This window comes from Carex rostrata, chromosome 8 (assembly GCF_964058835.1).
Source record: "Carex rostrata chromosome 8, lpCarRost1.2, whole genome shotgun sequence".
NCBI lineage: Eukaryota > Viridiplantae > Streptophyta > Magnoliopsida > Poales > Cyperaceae > Carex > Carex rostrata.
Window position 1 is genome coordinate 5,423,626 of NC_135925.1, and position 16,677 is coordinate 5,440,302.

The 16,677-nt window shown below is 36.9% G+C and overlaps 1 non-coding gene across 1 annotated transcript; it reads left to right on the forward strand.

The window, feature by feature from the left end:
- The first annotated feature begins 10,387 nt into the window (after positions 1-10,387).
- Positions 10,388-10,494, forward strand: LOC144558869 (small nucleolar RNA R71). The gene has a single exon (XR_013513026.1). It is a non-coding gene; the product is annotated as a small nucleolar RNA R71 (small nucleolar RNA).
- The last annotated feature ends 6,183 nt before the right edge of the window (positions 10,495-16,677 follow it).

Sequence of the window (16,677 nt, forward strand, 5' to 3'; positions counted from 1 at the left end):
GATCGATCTATCCATACATACTGTTGTTACTTGCATATTGAATCTCTTCAAGTGTCTCAATGAGAAAGAGAAATCTCTGTGGTAGAAGTGAGTTATAGAAACATACAGGAACTTTGACTTGGAGCGATATTTTACCAACTAACTTATTATTTTAAATTTTAATAATCAATAAAATATAATCTAAAATTATAAAACAATGAATGGAGTGAAATACGTCCTCAAGTCTTCATCAATATATATATATAAAAGTTACAATTGCAAATTGCCACATAAAATAATAAATAACAATAAATTGTCACATAAAATTACAATAGCAAATTTTTTTTATCTTAACCGTTTAAAATCCAACAAATTAAATCACTGTCGTTGGCAGATTAGGACATTTACATGTAGGGGTGTTCATCGGTTCGGTTCGGTTCAGTAAGCAAACTAAAGTTATAATTCAGCTTTAAAAATAGAACCAAACCGAATCGATTTAACATTGCAACTGAACCAAATTGAACCAAAGTTTTATTTCAGTTTGTTCGGTTTAGACCGAAATATATTAATTTTTTATTTAAAGCAAATGATTTATAATTAACCGAAGTATATTAAGAAATAAACCGAATTATATAAAACAATTGATTAAGAAATAAACCGGGGCAGTCCAGACCAAATTCATAATATATAAAAGTTCAATCGGTTCGATTATTTCGATTTTGAACATTTTCAAACTGAAGTTATATATAATTTGATTTTAAAAAGCAAACCGAACTGAACAATTAAACCGAAAAAACCAAACCATTTGATCCAAACTAATTCAATTTGATTTAAAACCGACTAAACCGGACCCAATGAACACCCCTATCTACATACGTACTTAATATAAGAGGAGAGATGTGTGTACATGCAAAATTTTCAAAATTTTAAATTCATTTAGTACAAAGTCAAGCGGTAAAAAAAATAAAGGTTTATGAGTTATCTTAATGCAGTTATTTTTCATCATTTTTTTACCACTTGACTTTCTACTAAATAAATTTGAAATTTTGAAAATTTTGTATGTACACATCATTCGTGGAGTAGATCCATTTCATCAATTTGAATTCGTCATTTGAAATTAATTTAATAGATTTTGAAATTATACTCACCAAACTTTCTTAATAAGTATAGTGCACACTAGCTTTACTCTCATTACAATTAAAATTTGCAGCTATAATGTATATGAGGTTTTCTTTTAAGAGTTGTAGTATAACTTAATATATCAAGCACATATTCTTTTAAATGAGAAGAGATAAATATACTCCATAAGTCATCCATCAAAATATATGAGAAGAGAGAAAACACACTAGAGATTGAGATTAAGAGCAAAGGTAATGTGTATAGTTAAACAAAAATGAAGACTAAATTAATCATCTTTATATACTATAAATTTATAGAATATATATATAATACTTGAGGATGATTCAAATATCTTTATTTTTTAAACATTAGTAACTTAATATTTAAAATATAAATATTAAAAATAAAACCATTAGGTTTGGTCTATATAATTTTTTATATGTAAATATAAAGTTATGACATCTCAATTTTGTTTTAGTTAATATCAAGAATTTACAAATATATATTGAGATGATAAATTGTGGACGTTAATTTTTAAATTTATTATTGATTAATATAAAAACTAAACCAAAGTGATAATTTTTTTATGTGGATATACGTAGAGAAAATAATATAGATCACATTTAATGATTTTATTTTAATATATAATTAAATTTTAAAATATTTATTATAAAAAATAAAAAATAAAGATATGGTGGAAGGCATTAGAACCTCCTCGTAAAACTTAATAATGCACATTAGAATTGGCGAAGCCCACTTGATTAGTTTAAAAGTACAATTAAGCAAATGGAGAAAAGATCTATTACATAATTTTAATCCATGCCATCACTTGTGAGGGCTGCTAATTAACATCACAATTAACTGATGCATGGTACAATTAATGGTTTCTTCAATTATAATGTGGTTGTTCCTGAATTAATTTTAGGCTATCATTTTAATTAATTTATGAAATGGATTACATTTTCATGGTATCAATAGCTCATCTTGTCGTATGTATAGATAGACTTCTTTAAGTAAATATGTGGAAGTGCCATGAAGTATTTGTTGCTATAGTTAATGTGCACTATTTTTCTTAATTAATAAATGCTACAATTCCGTGTTTTGGAGGGCCATTACTTCCAACAAGAACATACATTTAATTAAGTAGGACCACCCATTGACTGGCTGATCATGAACTTAATTTCAGTCTTGTTGGAATATTGCTTTTTTCTAGCTAGCTAGCTAGGCACATCACATCACTTATTTTTTTCTTTTAACTGACTCAGATGATTCCTTCTGTTAAGTAGTCATCAAAGCTCTACAACTATCTTGGTTTTTATGGAGCAAACAGAATATTATTCATCTGCTAATTATAATGCATATCATATGCATTATTTGTGAGCGAGACCAAAAGCTCATCCTCTTATTCCAGATTTGATAATAGGATCCACTTATTGCAGCATCTATTTCCTGTTTTAAGGTAGAGTAGCTAGAAGTGCAGAACAATTTCTTGGATTATTATATTATATCTTCAATTAAATAAAAGCATTTTCGAATATTTTTGCATGCCAGTACACTTTTTTTGGTGTCTTACTAAAAAACAAAAAGAAATATCTTAAACTAAATTAGTAGATCAAATTTAATTTCTGTGTGCCATTAGTTTTAGCATTAACAGGAAGTAATGCAAATTTTCTAATCTAATGCAGACATTGATTACAGCTCTTGACCGCATAAACCATTCTAGTCCAATGTTCCTTTTTGTTCGTACAAATGATAAGCTTTTCAAATACTTGTTTCCGGGAGTACTAATCTAGCTGTCTCCTTCCAGAAAGCATCTTATATGAAACTTTTTTTTTTTTTTTTTGCATTCACTCCTAAGATATATATCTCACATCAGTTGGTGGGTTTTGAAGGCAAGACTTATTATTCTATAATTAACCGACCAATATTATATTGTATAAACTAGTGAAGCTAAATAAATTAAGATATTTAACAAAAATCTGTATGTCTCGTTATTTGATCTATTATTCCAACCAATTTATGTACCAAAATCTGTATTTTAAACTATCAAATTGGGTCTATTACATCGAATATCTATAGAATGTGGTACTGCTGCGCTTTTATTCTCATTTTGCAGAAAATAGGCAAAATCAAGGAAGTTATTGAATTCTGAAGCTCTACACGCGAGCCGCATCACATCCGAGATGGGCCGCATCATACCATGACTTAACCACTCATCACTCACGCGAGAGACACACTATTGGAAAAAATAGAATCAGGATTGGTTATTGTTCGCACAAAATATATGCTACAAAGTTTCGGTATAGCAAGCTATACCTTTTAAACCTTTGTTATACTCTGTCAAATCAGATAGCAAATGTACTATCCTATCGATGAGTATGCTCAGGTATCGATCCACAGGGACGGAAGAAAATGACCGGACTTATCCTAAAATTACTTAAGATTCTAGAAGTGAGAGAAATTGGTTTGATTTAGTTCTAACAATTCTACTGATTTATGACAAGTTTAAAAGACAATAAAAGAGAATTAAAGTTGTTTTCAATTGATAGAAAGGCGTTTCCAGGGTTCAGATTTCATTTCTGTTCAGCCCCGAGGCATACGGCCCGTACAGATTCCCGTACAGTCCGTAGGGGACCCCGAGTTGATGTTGCAGCTACTGTTTTCTGCATTGATACTAATGTTTAGGGTTTCTATTGACCAGATCTAGATACCTAACCTCAACTTTCGCATTTTGGCCTAGTACCCGATTACCGGACTCAAATACTTCCCTCTTAGATGCGTTAAATCTCAACTTTCGCATTTTGGCCTAATTTATCTAAGTTACTTGTTGGTTTACTAAAAGTATCCAAGGACTTTCGCCTCAAGGAAAGTTTCACCTTTCGGGTACTCCTTGGTTTCACCCTACTTCATATACTTTATTCGGTTGGATTAAATGTCATAGACTTGGCTCCTAACACTTAGATGTGCGCATTCATCTAACGGGATGACTAATCAATTCAAGCAAGCACAAATAAAGCAATCAAAATACTACACAACAAGGTAAAAACAAAGCATTCAACACAAAATCCAAGTAGAATGCAAACAAAGCCAAACTAGAAACTACATCTTAGCCCTAGAAACAAAGTAAATTAGCTACTCATGTTCACAAGATAACACAAATAACAAAAAATGAAAGAGTTCATGACAAAACAGTGGAAAATCCGAAGTTCCCTTGCAAACTCGCGTTCTTCACTTCTCTTCCTCTTTTCCTTCTCTTGTCTTTTGCTCCAAGAAAAGTTGTCCAAGTTCCAGTTCAATCCCCCTTTTTTGGTGTGGAATATCTCCTTTAATGCCCCAGATCACGTCCCCAGAGGCTTCCTTTTCGGCCTCCTTAAATTATGCTCATTTCATATTCCAGCTGGATTTTCTGAATTAGCGTCGTACGGTCCGTACGAGATCCGGTACGGGCTGTATGCTTGTGCTTTGACTTGGAGACTTTGTGCCTCTGTTGTGGAACCTTCTGTGTGGTTGGGCAGATCTTGTACGGTCCGTACAGAATGTCATACAGACCGTATGAAAAGTAGTCAGATCCAGTTTTTCGCCCTTTTTCCTACAAAATACCAAACAAACACTAGTGGAGAACTTGGAATTAGTGTCGGTTGTTTATGGGTATTAGTGTCGGACATTGGACGACACTAATGGAGCTGATACTAATACTTTAATAAATATCCTACACTAAATGTTTTTTTTTTTTAAATTAAAATTAAAAAATTCACTATAAATCATAGAAAATTCCAAAAATGAAAAATTTTGTTCTGGGATGCTCATTGGAGTGTTGTCTATATGCATGTGCAATGGCTTGACTTAGTTCAACTTGGAACCATAATTTCTATCTCAAAAATGTTTACAGCTTACAAATAAGCCTCACTTTACCCCAACTTACAAATTTTATACTAAGTCACTTTACCCCAACTAACAAATTTCTATCACATGCCAGCTGATAAGAGAACAATGAAAAAATTATAAAAAATAATATAGTCTCACTGCTGAGAACTGTTTACCCCAATTTAAAATTCAGTTCACAAAAGCAATCGAGCAATTAACTAGTTCAATCCTCATTTATAGGGACCTAGTAACAGTCATTTATGTTGTTTGCTTCAGAAAAACCAGTCATTTATGCATATCAGTATCGCAACAGTAAATTTAAAAAAAAAATCTCAACTTAGCCAAAATAGTGAACCAGGTCAGTGTCCAGAGATGGAGATGCTGAATTGCTGAATCAAGGGACAATACACGTCTTTAGTATGCAATGTCTTGCAACAAATATAAGAAATCATAGAAAATTATATTGTGTCATGCGCTTAACTAGTGCCTGTGTCAATTTAACAATATAAAATTATAGCCCAACATGCAAAGTACATATTTTTCGTACATTTTCATGTTCTGACAAAATCAACCTAACCTATATGCTTAAGTTGTACAACATTAAGTTAACCATAACTATAATATGCCTACTAGTAAAGTTATAAAACAAGCTTATGCCATTAGTTCTTCTCACGTGCAAGACTCAACGTTAAGTTGCTCTTTGGGTTTGATCGAAACCTATTTTGCAAAGTATATCTTTATCATTCGAATAAAAATAATAGTTCCTATCAAGAACTCTTGAATTACACAATTGATAAAAAAAAAAAAAAATCATATGACCATCAAATAATGTTAAGCACATACCTCAAGGGAAATGTCATAGTTTTCATGGGTTCAGACCTGTGTGTAAACTTTAAACATGCTTTACAAATACAAGAAAGATGAAAGAGTAATTCACTTGACGAGTAAAACAACTAATAATAAAGAAAATACTTCTGATGTCTCAGCATTGACCTCATATTTACCCTAATAAAAGATAAAATAAAGAGTAATTTACTTGATGAAATTCAATTAGGAGGTTGTTCGAAACCAAATATCTCTCGACTGACAAAGCAACAATACATCCTGAACCAGCTCCACTGCAGCCTACCTCCACTCATGATCCTATCATTTTGTATGAAAAGAAGTCAAATTAACAATGCTTCATATCAAGGAATTCAATCCTATACACATTCCAAATATAAAATCAAATGGTCCTGTTTTAACAAAACCAAACCACAATTAAGCCTCAATTGTGCAATTAAGCCTCCATTTAACCCAATTTTGCCTCAACTATCCCAGTACTCAAGTTTAATTTGACACAATTTACTCAATTTTACATGAGCCGTGAAATTGACCATTAAATCAAGCCAATTATTTCACTGCTACCCTTGATACATCTGACAAGAGCATTAAATCAAGCCAATTAAATCAAGCCATGAAATTTCAAAAATCAGTGAGAACTATTTACTTACGAGGAGAGAGGAGGTTTGACTACGATTACCTTCCTCCAGTGATACATCTGACAAGAGCGACCTTCTCCTGAGTCTCCAGCTCAACTGCAATGCGAGAGATGAGAGGTCGGTGTCGTCAAAATCGTCAGCGAAGGAGTTGAGCGACGGAGGGAGTAAACCCTAAGGTGAGTGCCGGAGGGAGTAAACCCTAAGGTGAGCGGAGGAGATACGCTAAGGTGAGAGGGAGGAAGAGCTGTGCGGAGGGAGAAAGAAGCGGTTTTGAAAAACCCTAGAGATGCGCGAGAGAGAGAGAGAGATCGGCGGGATTGAAAATAAAAATGGTGCTCGGTTTATGCGCAAAAAATTTTAGATGTAAAAAAATTAGTGTCGGCTATTTTTAAAAGTCCGACACTAATATATAACAATTAGTATCAGTCAATTATAAATAATCGACACTAAGTATTAGTGTCGGCTTTTTATAAATGACCGACACTAATTGTTTGTTATTAATGTCAGCTAATTATAAAAAGCCGACACTAAAGTATTAGTGTCGGCTATTTATAAAAAACCGACACTAATTATTAGTTATTAGTGTCAGCTATTTATAAACAGCCGACACTAATTGTATTAGTGTCAGCTTTTTGTAATCGACCAATACTAAAGTATTAGTGTCGGTTTTTTGAGACGACACTAATTGTACGTTCTCCACTAGTGAAAGCATAGCAGTACCACATTTCATCGAAATACAAGTAAAAAGTCCACATTTATAGGCTTTAAAACACAGGTTTCAGTGTAAATCAGGGCCGTAATTTAGATATAATATGGAGATATCAAATTCCCCCAAGCTTGAACTTTGCTTGTCCTCAAGCAAAAATTCCAACTTAGGTATCGGGTTGGACTTTGGACTACCTAAATGCAGATAAATTCCTAAATGTGAAAATATACATGAACTGCTCTTATCAAGAACCATGAGAATCTTTTTGGATACAATTTGGATTTTCCTTGATCAATTTTGATTCACCCCACTAATCGATTAATTAAACTTCAAATTCTGAAATATTTTAATATTTGCAAAGCTAATTACCTGAATTGATCAATATTTCATTCTTTCACTGAAACTATGCCCTCGTTTGTGGTGATTTTTTCTTCTTTTAATCCCCCAAGCTTGGAACAAGCTTAGGTCAGAAAGTCGCTGACTTCGTGTGTTGATGTATGCAAAAGTTTTTTCTTTTCTAAGTTTGGGAGACGAGCTCAAAGGCGCCCAATAGCACTTATTGCCAGTACTCTTATTTTCTCCTTCTTTTCATTTATTTCATCACCCTTTTTTTATTATTTTTATTTATTTTTGTTTTCGCATACACCATGAATACACACATCTAATGTTATTCATTCATACCAATGGATATCCCAATCTTTCTTTATTTAAAATCTCATTTCCCTATTTAAAAGGCACAGTTCAGCTTCAAAAATGGCTTTTCGATGCAATTCAAGTTTTCATCTTTTCAACTTTTCAAAACATTCCTTCCTAATCAGTTCTTTGATCAATTATGGGGTTAGTTCTAATTTTTTCAAGGTCATCCCAAACACAACCAATACTTTTCACAAAAGTCTCTAATTCAAGCAATCACGCAAATTTATCACCTAAAAATATAAATTATTGAAAAATAAACATGACCTAAATGCAGATACAGTTTTCTTCTATCCCCCCCCCCCCCCCCAAGCTTGAATGAAGCATTGTCCTCAATGCTTGAATTCTCACCAGAAAAAGTAAATAGAAGAAAATATGGAAACTAACCAGACATGGAGTGAGGGGTGAGGTAGGGGCGCCTCACTGGTTGGTGAAAGGTGGGTCGGGTGGATCCGGGCGGAGCGCCCACCTCTGAGGTGCACGGACCGTGTGCTGGTCTGCACGGCCCGTATGATGGTTTGCTGGTAAAATCTTGAGCTCGCATGTGGCTGGTTTTATGCCTGTCGCCTTCTCGATCAAGTTCCAGATCATAGTGTGCTGAGCTCTCATTATAATACCTTGAATCACCATATGCAAAGCTTTCAAATTCTCTAAGAATGTGAGGTTAGCTGGGAGAAGCTTGAGTTCAAGAGTTTGTTGCTTTGTCTGGGCTTGTGCACGGTCCGTGTGAGATGTGTTCTGTCCGTGTGATGCTATCTCCAGCTTTCCTGACTGTGGTATACGGTCCGTGTGAGATGTATGCGGGCCGTGTGTCAGGTCCTCCAGAGGGTCGGGTTTTTCTTCTGCTGCACATGCCTTCTCTTGAGTCGCTTTCTTCGCCTGCAATTCAGCCAAATAATCAGAGTAATTTTTAAAAGATTTACCATAATCCTCACGGCTTTGTTCCTTGACCAATTGATCAACCACGTCGATAGCGTACCATGTTTCTGGTTTAGGTGGTTCAGATGGGTATTTCATAGCTCGGTTGAGGTTGAACTGCACTTTATCATCTACAATTTGCAGCGTCAGAGTCCCCTTCTCCACGTCAATGAGTGTTCGAGCTGTCTTCAAAAATGGCCTTCCCAGAATGATGGGGATTTCCTTGTCCTCCTCCATCTCCATGACAACGAAGTCAACAGGTACATAAAACTTGCCGACCAGAACCGGCACATCCTCCACTGCGCCAAGTGGTACCCTGACAGAAGAATCAGCAAGCTGCAGAGTCATACGCGTGGGTTTGAGCTCCCCCACTCCCATTCGCTCAAAAATGGTGCGTGGCATGAGACTCACGCTGGCCCCTAGGTCACATAAGGTTTTCTTGATGGTAGTATTTCCAATTGTACAAGGAATGGAGAATTTACCAGGGTCGTCCAGTTTTGGCGGGGGCTGGCTGCTCAAGATTGCGCTGCACTGCTCTGTGAGTTTCATTTTCTCATGTCCCTCCAAGCTTCGCTTGTTCGTGAGTATGTCCTTGAGAAACTTGCCATATGTTGGTATTTGGGTCAGGGCATCGGTGAATGGAATGGTGATGTATAGTTGCTTGAGCATTTGAAAGAACTTGGCAAATTGACTGTCGGGTCTAGACTCAACTAGCCTCTGAGGAAAAAGAACAGGTGGTCGGTAAAGTGGTGGTTTGTAGGCTCCCTTGTTCTTTTGGCTGACTGGTTCATTCTGTACGGGCCGTATGGGATTCGTACGGACCGTATGGTCGGCTTTTGGCTCGACAGGTATGGCTGGTCCTTGGTACTGTGTCCCACTTCGCAAGGTTATGGATTTTACTTCTCCTCTGGGGTTGATTTCTGGTTGACTGGGTAGTCTTCCAGGAGGTGGTTGTGTAGAGGCAGCTTGGTGACCCATTTGTTCATTCCTTCTGTTCTGAGCAACTGAACCGCCCAGTTGGGCATTGAGAGCCTGCAATTGCTCCAAGATCATTTGGTTCATTTTCCCTTGCTCATGCATGAAATCACTCATAGCAGGAGCGATATACGGCTCGGGAGGACCGGATTGAAATGATCGGTTGTTCGAGTTGGGAAGAGAAGCATTCTGGAAGAAGTTCCGGCTGTTGTTGCTGCTCGAAAGGTTGTTGAACTGTGGTCTCTGAGAATATGATGATTCATTGTTGAGGTAGTTGACTTGTGCAGGTTCCTCATCCCTTTGGGCTAGTGGGCATTGTTCGTAAGAGTGCCCCTCTCCACACATGCAACAGGACGGTGGCTGTGTTAGATGGTTCCCAAGCGCTTTGACACTCATCTTGTCAAAAGCCTTCTGCATGGCATCCAACTTGGCGGTGAGAGCGGTGATCTGATCGACCTCAAGTCGACCTCCTCCAGTTGCTCGAGTGCTCTCTCGGCTGGACCACTGTTGGTTGGTTGCCATATTGTCGATTAAGTTCATTGCCTCGGTAGCCCCTCGATCCATGAGAGCTCCACCTGCAACTGCATCAACAGAAGTACGAGTGGTATTAGTTAAACCAGCATAAAAAGACTGAACAAGTAACCATTCGGGAATATCATGATGTGGACAAGAGTATTGCAATTCCCTAAACCTTTCCCAGGCCTCATTCAATGGTTCATCAGGCCTTTGTCTGAAACTGGTCAGTTGGGTCCTAACCGTGGCAGTTCTTTTATGGGGGAAAAATCTGGTCAAAAACAGTTTGGGCAATTCCCTCCAAGTGTTAATTGAATCCCTTGGTAATGACCCTAACCATTTCTTGGCTTTATCCCTAAGGGTGAAAGGAAATAAAGCAAGTCTAATGTAATCAGCTGTTGCGCCATTGATTTTAATGGTGGTACAACACTCAAGGAAGGTCTGAACATGGGCATGCGGATCCTCATGATCCATGCCATGGAATGTGTTTTGCTGGACGATATTGACAACGCCCAGATTGAAGTTGGGTAGGTTGCCGGCAATCCTTGGCAATCGGATTCCTCCTCTAACATCTCCAGCTCTCGGGACATTGAACTCTCGCAACATCCTCGGCGCATGGTCTGCTCCTTCATCATCAGAGAATTGATCCTTGATGGGTGGATTATTGATGGGTGGATCAACTCCGTCGTTATTCATTGCGCCTAGTTCTGGGTCTGTCAGGCCTCTGTTGTCGGCTTGTACGGTCCGTATGAATCTTGTACGGGCCGTACGGAGAGGTGACAGATGTAGTGGTGCTGGAACGAATGTGTTGGAAGTTTGCCCCTTGCTTCTGAGATGGTAGTGGTTCTTGGGTTGTGACTCTTCCAGTATGTTCCTGCAAAGATAGAAAAAGAAAAATTAAAATTAAAATCTAGAATCAAGCAAAAATAAGAAAAAGTCTAGAATTTTCGTTGCTGTCCCCGGCAACGGCGCCAAAAACTTGTTCGCACAGAATATATGCTACAAAGTTTCGGTATAGCAAGTTATACCTTTCAAACCTTTGTTATACTCTGTCAAATCAGATAGCAAGTGTACTATCCTATCGATGAGTATGCTCAGGTATCGATCCACAGGGACGGAAGAAAATGACCGGACTTATCCTAAAATTACTTAAGATTCTAGAAGTGAGAGAAATTGGTTTGATTTAGTTCTAACAATTCTACTGATTTATGACAAGTTTAAAAGACAATAAAAGAGAATTAAAGTTGTTTTCAATTGATAGAAAGGCGTTTCCAGGGTTCAGATTTCATTTCTGTTCAGCCCCGAGGCATACGGCCCGTACAGATTCCCGTACAGTCCATAGGGGACCCCGAGTTGATGTTGCAGCTACTGTTTTCTGCATTGATACTAATGTTTAGGGTTTCTATTGACCAGATCTAGATACCTAACCTCTGTTAGTTTGTAATAATCTAGAAGTCAATAATACGATAATTTATCATAAAGCTTTGTTCATGAATTGGATGATTAATATCATTTTGTTGCCTTGAGTATTATTGAATTTATGGATCATTTCGAGTTCATGACTGAAATTGTGAAACTCCATAATATAGATGATATATACTCTTAATCTTAAAAGGTCACTAACCAAGGTAATTAGCAGGAACACTAATTACCGCTATAAGGTTAGTATGTGGATTAAAAGATGGTTAAGTTTTACAAACCATTTGACACGAGATGTCATTTTAATCACATAGATACATGTTCTAGGAACATGGTATTTGACAGACACCGAATGAGACATTAAATAGAATTGTGTTCGTGTCATTAATGTTTCTCATTCAGTGTCACGTTCTAAAGTATGAGGTATTTATCGTTCCCACTAAGAAATATATATGTGTGAGTGTTATCTAACACTGTCCGTAAAAAGCAGTCATAACGGTAGCATTTCGATATATATAGCTTAGCTGAGGAAGTGATAGTCTGCCAAGAATACTACTTCTGCCTCGTATCTCTATACGAGTTATAGCATCACTGGGCCCCTTGATAGAGTAAGATTATCAGCGCGCGGTATAATTACAAGAGTAATTATATTTGATAATCTGCTCAAGATCAAGAAAAGATTCAGTTAGCAAGGATGACACACATCTACCTTGAAACTGATCTGATAGCTATGAGACAGAAGAACAGACACAAGTAAATTGTTTACTGGATCGTGATATTGTACAGTACAGCATCATCTGTGTAATTGGATGGTCATGATGTGTTGCCAGACGCCACCCATGATTATAGAAGTTAAAACAATTTTAACTCTATTTACCAACATAACACAGATCCTATTGGGTCACACCATATAGGAGTTAATCGGAGAATCTTATTTTGATTGATTATAAATTGGTTATGATCAATGATAAGATGGTTATAATTAATTATACGTGTTATAATTAAATTATAAATGTTATGTAAAAATAACAAGCAAAAACATTGGTTAATTTATAAACGTGTATGACACGTTGTATAAAAGTTAACCGGTTAATTTATAAATGTGCAGGACACATTGTATAAATTGCCGAAACAACAACCGCAAGAAAAATATATATAATTATTCAGAATAATTATACGAATATTATTTGTGTTCGGGCCGAGGGCATTCGAGTCTTTTCAGATTCGTCCTTATCCGCATGACATGTCATCGATCCTATCCAAATGACACGTCATCGATACCGAAACAAATAACCGAAAGAAAAATATATACATAATTGTTCAGAATAATTATATGAATATTATTTGTGTTCGGGCCGAGGGCATTCGGGTCTTTTCAGATTCGAGCTTATCCGCATGACACGTCATTGATCCTATCCAGATGACATGTCATCAATCCTATCCACAAGGGCAAAATGGTCATTTCACACCTATGCCACCTTGCATGTGTAGAAGCATGGAGAAGGATGTGGAAGGGTGTGGAAGGGGTATTTTGGTCATTTCACATATAAAAGGATGAGGTGTCAATGGCATATCTTGTAAATAGGCCGAACTTGGAAGGCATTTTGGTCTTTTGCAACCAAATCTAAACACTATAAATAGGGGTGGAGGGGTAGAGAGAGAAAGATATATTCACATATATACATATGCATATTCACATATATACATATGCACATTCACATGTATCTTTTCGTGCAGAAACGAATCGGTATTTTCTCTTTTTCCCGGTTTCTCTCCCAAATAGTGTTTCGGTTGAGAAAAGAAAGTTATACGTAGTTGACGGATAATCTTGCGGGTTGTTGTGGAGAATATTTACGGGATTGATGAATAGTGTTTTACCGAATTTCGCGGTATGTCAGTTTTGCATATTGATGAAACTGAGCAACCGAAAATTCGTGATTACGGGTTTTCGTCTTATTCCCGTGAATAGTGTTTTTTGCATAATTCCGCGGTTTACGGTATTTCTGGCAGAAGAAATAAACCGCTCTCCGGTTAGTCCTGGTGGATAACCGATAGAGGTATCACACGTGTGATACTCCGAGTCGATTCCTTCCCTGGTGAGGCTCTACTCGCTCGGTCTGCATTCCAACTGTGATTTGGAAACAAGGTATAAATATGTTATATTAATCTATTTAATTTGTAAGTAGATTAAAGTTTTAGAAATCAATCATGGAGTAGATCTGTAAAAAGGATTAAAAGGGTCCTTGCAATGAAAGACTTCAGAAGGAACTCTGCTTTGGTCTTTCCGGCATATCCCTTTTAATTCACGGCTTGAGTTAGAAGTAAAAAATTTTGTTTTACGTTCTTTCCGCAGCTTAAGCCTAAACGGGTTTTGGTTACCGCGAAACCCCAAAAGTGGTATCCGAAAACCCAGCAACCTCAACTTTCGCATTTTGGCCTAGTACCCGATTACCGGACTCAAATACTTCCCTCTTAGATGCGTTAAACCTCAACTTTCGCATTTTGGCCTATTTTATCTAAGTTACTTGTTGGTTTACTAAAAGTATCCAAGGACTTTCGCCTCAAGGAAAGTTTCACCTTTCGGGTACTCCTTGGTTTCACCCTACTTCATATACTTTATTCGGTTGGATTAAATGTCATAGACTTGGCTCCTAACACTTAGATGTGCGCATTCATCTAACGGGATGACTAATCAATTCAAGCAAGCACAAATAAAGCAATCAAAAGACTACACAACAAGGTAAAAACAAAGCATTCAACACAAAATCCAAGTAGCATGCAAACAAAGCCAAACTAGAAACTACATCTTAGCCCTAGAAACAAAGTAAATTAGCTACTCATGTTCACAAGATAACACAAATAACAAAAAATGAAAGAGTTCATGACAAAACAGTGGAAAATCCGAAGTTCCCTTGCAAACTCGCGTTCTTCACTTCTCTTCCTCTTTTCCTTCTCTTGTCTTTTGCTCCAAGAAAAGTTGTCCAAGTTCCAGTTCAATCCCCCCTTTTTTTGGTGTGGAATATCTCCTTCTGCAGAGCATCTAGCGTATCAGGATCATTTACTTTGCATCAGATGGCGTTAAAGAAAAAACAAAGTTTTGTGATGGTCTGCCTAACACACTTTGACAATATGTCCCAAATTGCAACAGGAAGAAGCTGTGTCAATAAAACATGACAGTCGTGAGACTTCATTCCTGTCAATTTTAAATCATCCAGTGAAACTAGATTTTTCATATTTGAAGAATATCCAGATGGAACTTTGACACCATGAAGGCATTCACATAAGCTTTTTTTTCTCTACTTTCGACAGCGTATGCATTGCGGGTTTTAGATATGTACAAGTTTTTTCTTTTACTCTTTCCTTCTCTGCTGGTTGTAGATCTGGCCGTATGTTCAAGAATTGCATGTCTTTCTGAGCATTGATACCATCCTTAGTCTTTCCCGGAATATTCAATAATGTTCCAACTATGCTATCACACATATTTTAAACCACATGCATCACATCGAGATAGTGTCGAACCTCCAAATGCTCCTAGTATGGTAAATCCCATAATATTAATCTTTTCTTCCAACTAATTTCCGAAGCCCCTTTCTTTCTCATCACCTTCTTTTTAAATTTCCCCAATTGAACTTTCAAATCTTTCACTCGCGAATAAACTTGTTTACCGATCAACGGATAATTTGCTCTTATATTCTCGGTCTTTCCATTGAATTCTTTCTTTCTCTTTCGGTGTGCGTGGTTGGCAGGAAGAAATCTACGATGACCCATGTACACGTTTTTAGAGGAGTTAGGTAGCCACTCATCAACTGTATCGTCCAGGCAAACAGGGCACGCTTTCTCTCCTTTGACACTGTAACCCGACTAATTTTCATAAGCCGGAAAATCATTAATGGTGCAGAAAAGCATGGCCCGTAAAGTGAATTTTTCCTTGCTGTATGCATCAAATATCTGCACTCTGGGTTGCCATAATTCTTTTAAATCCTCAATCATTGACGCTAGATACACATCTATGTCATTCCCGGGCTGTTTGGGTCCTGATATGAGCAAGGTCAACATGATGTATTTGCGCTTCATACATAACCAAGGCGGAAGATTATAAATGCACAATAGAACCAGCCAACTGCTATGCTTGCTGCTCATGCTATTGTGCGAATTTATTCCATCTGCACTCAGCCCAAGCTTTAGATTTCTAGGGTCACGTCCGAATTCAGAAAACTCTCTGTGAATATTCCTCCACTGAGTAGAATCAGCGGGGTGCCAAAATTTCCCATCTTTTTCTGGTTATCGGCATGCCAACGCACTAATTTTGCATCTTTAGCATTTGAGAACAAACGTTTGAATCTCGGTTTCACGGGCAGGTACCACAATGTTTTTGCCGGAGGTCCTTTATTCGATTTACAATCATCACTTTTATCACTGGCTATCTGCTTTGGTTTGTAACGTGATGCACCACATTTTGGACACTCGTGAAGGTCTTCATACTCATTTTGATATAATATACAATCATTTGGACACGCATGTATTATTTGAACTTTCAAATCCACTGGGCACAATATTTTCTTAGCTTCATAAACATTGGGTGGTATCTCGTTTCCATCCGGAAGCATTTCTTTTAAAGTTTGTAATAACTCAGTAAAACTTCTATCACTCCAACCGTTAGATGCTTTAAGGTTATACAATTTTAATACACCTTTCAATTTTGAAAATTTATAACAACCAGGATACAATTCCTTTTTAGAATCTTCGTACAAATTCTCAAATAAACAATACTGCTTATCATTATCAAAATCCTCTTCTATATCACGTAACATTTGATCAAAATTATCACTTTTATCTACCACTATATCATCATTTTCTTCAGTATGGTACTCCTAATGCAAAGTACGAGTACCTATGTCGGTTTCCAATCCCCGTAGGTCATTCCTCTCATCTCCACCGATATGGTATTCCTGATGTTCAGTACCAGTACCTATGTCGGTTGGAAAACTCTCACCATGCCATATCCAAGAC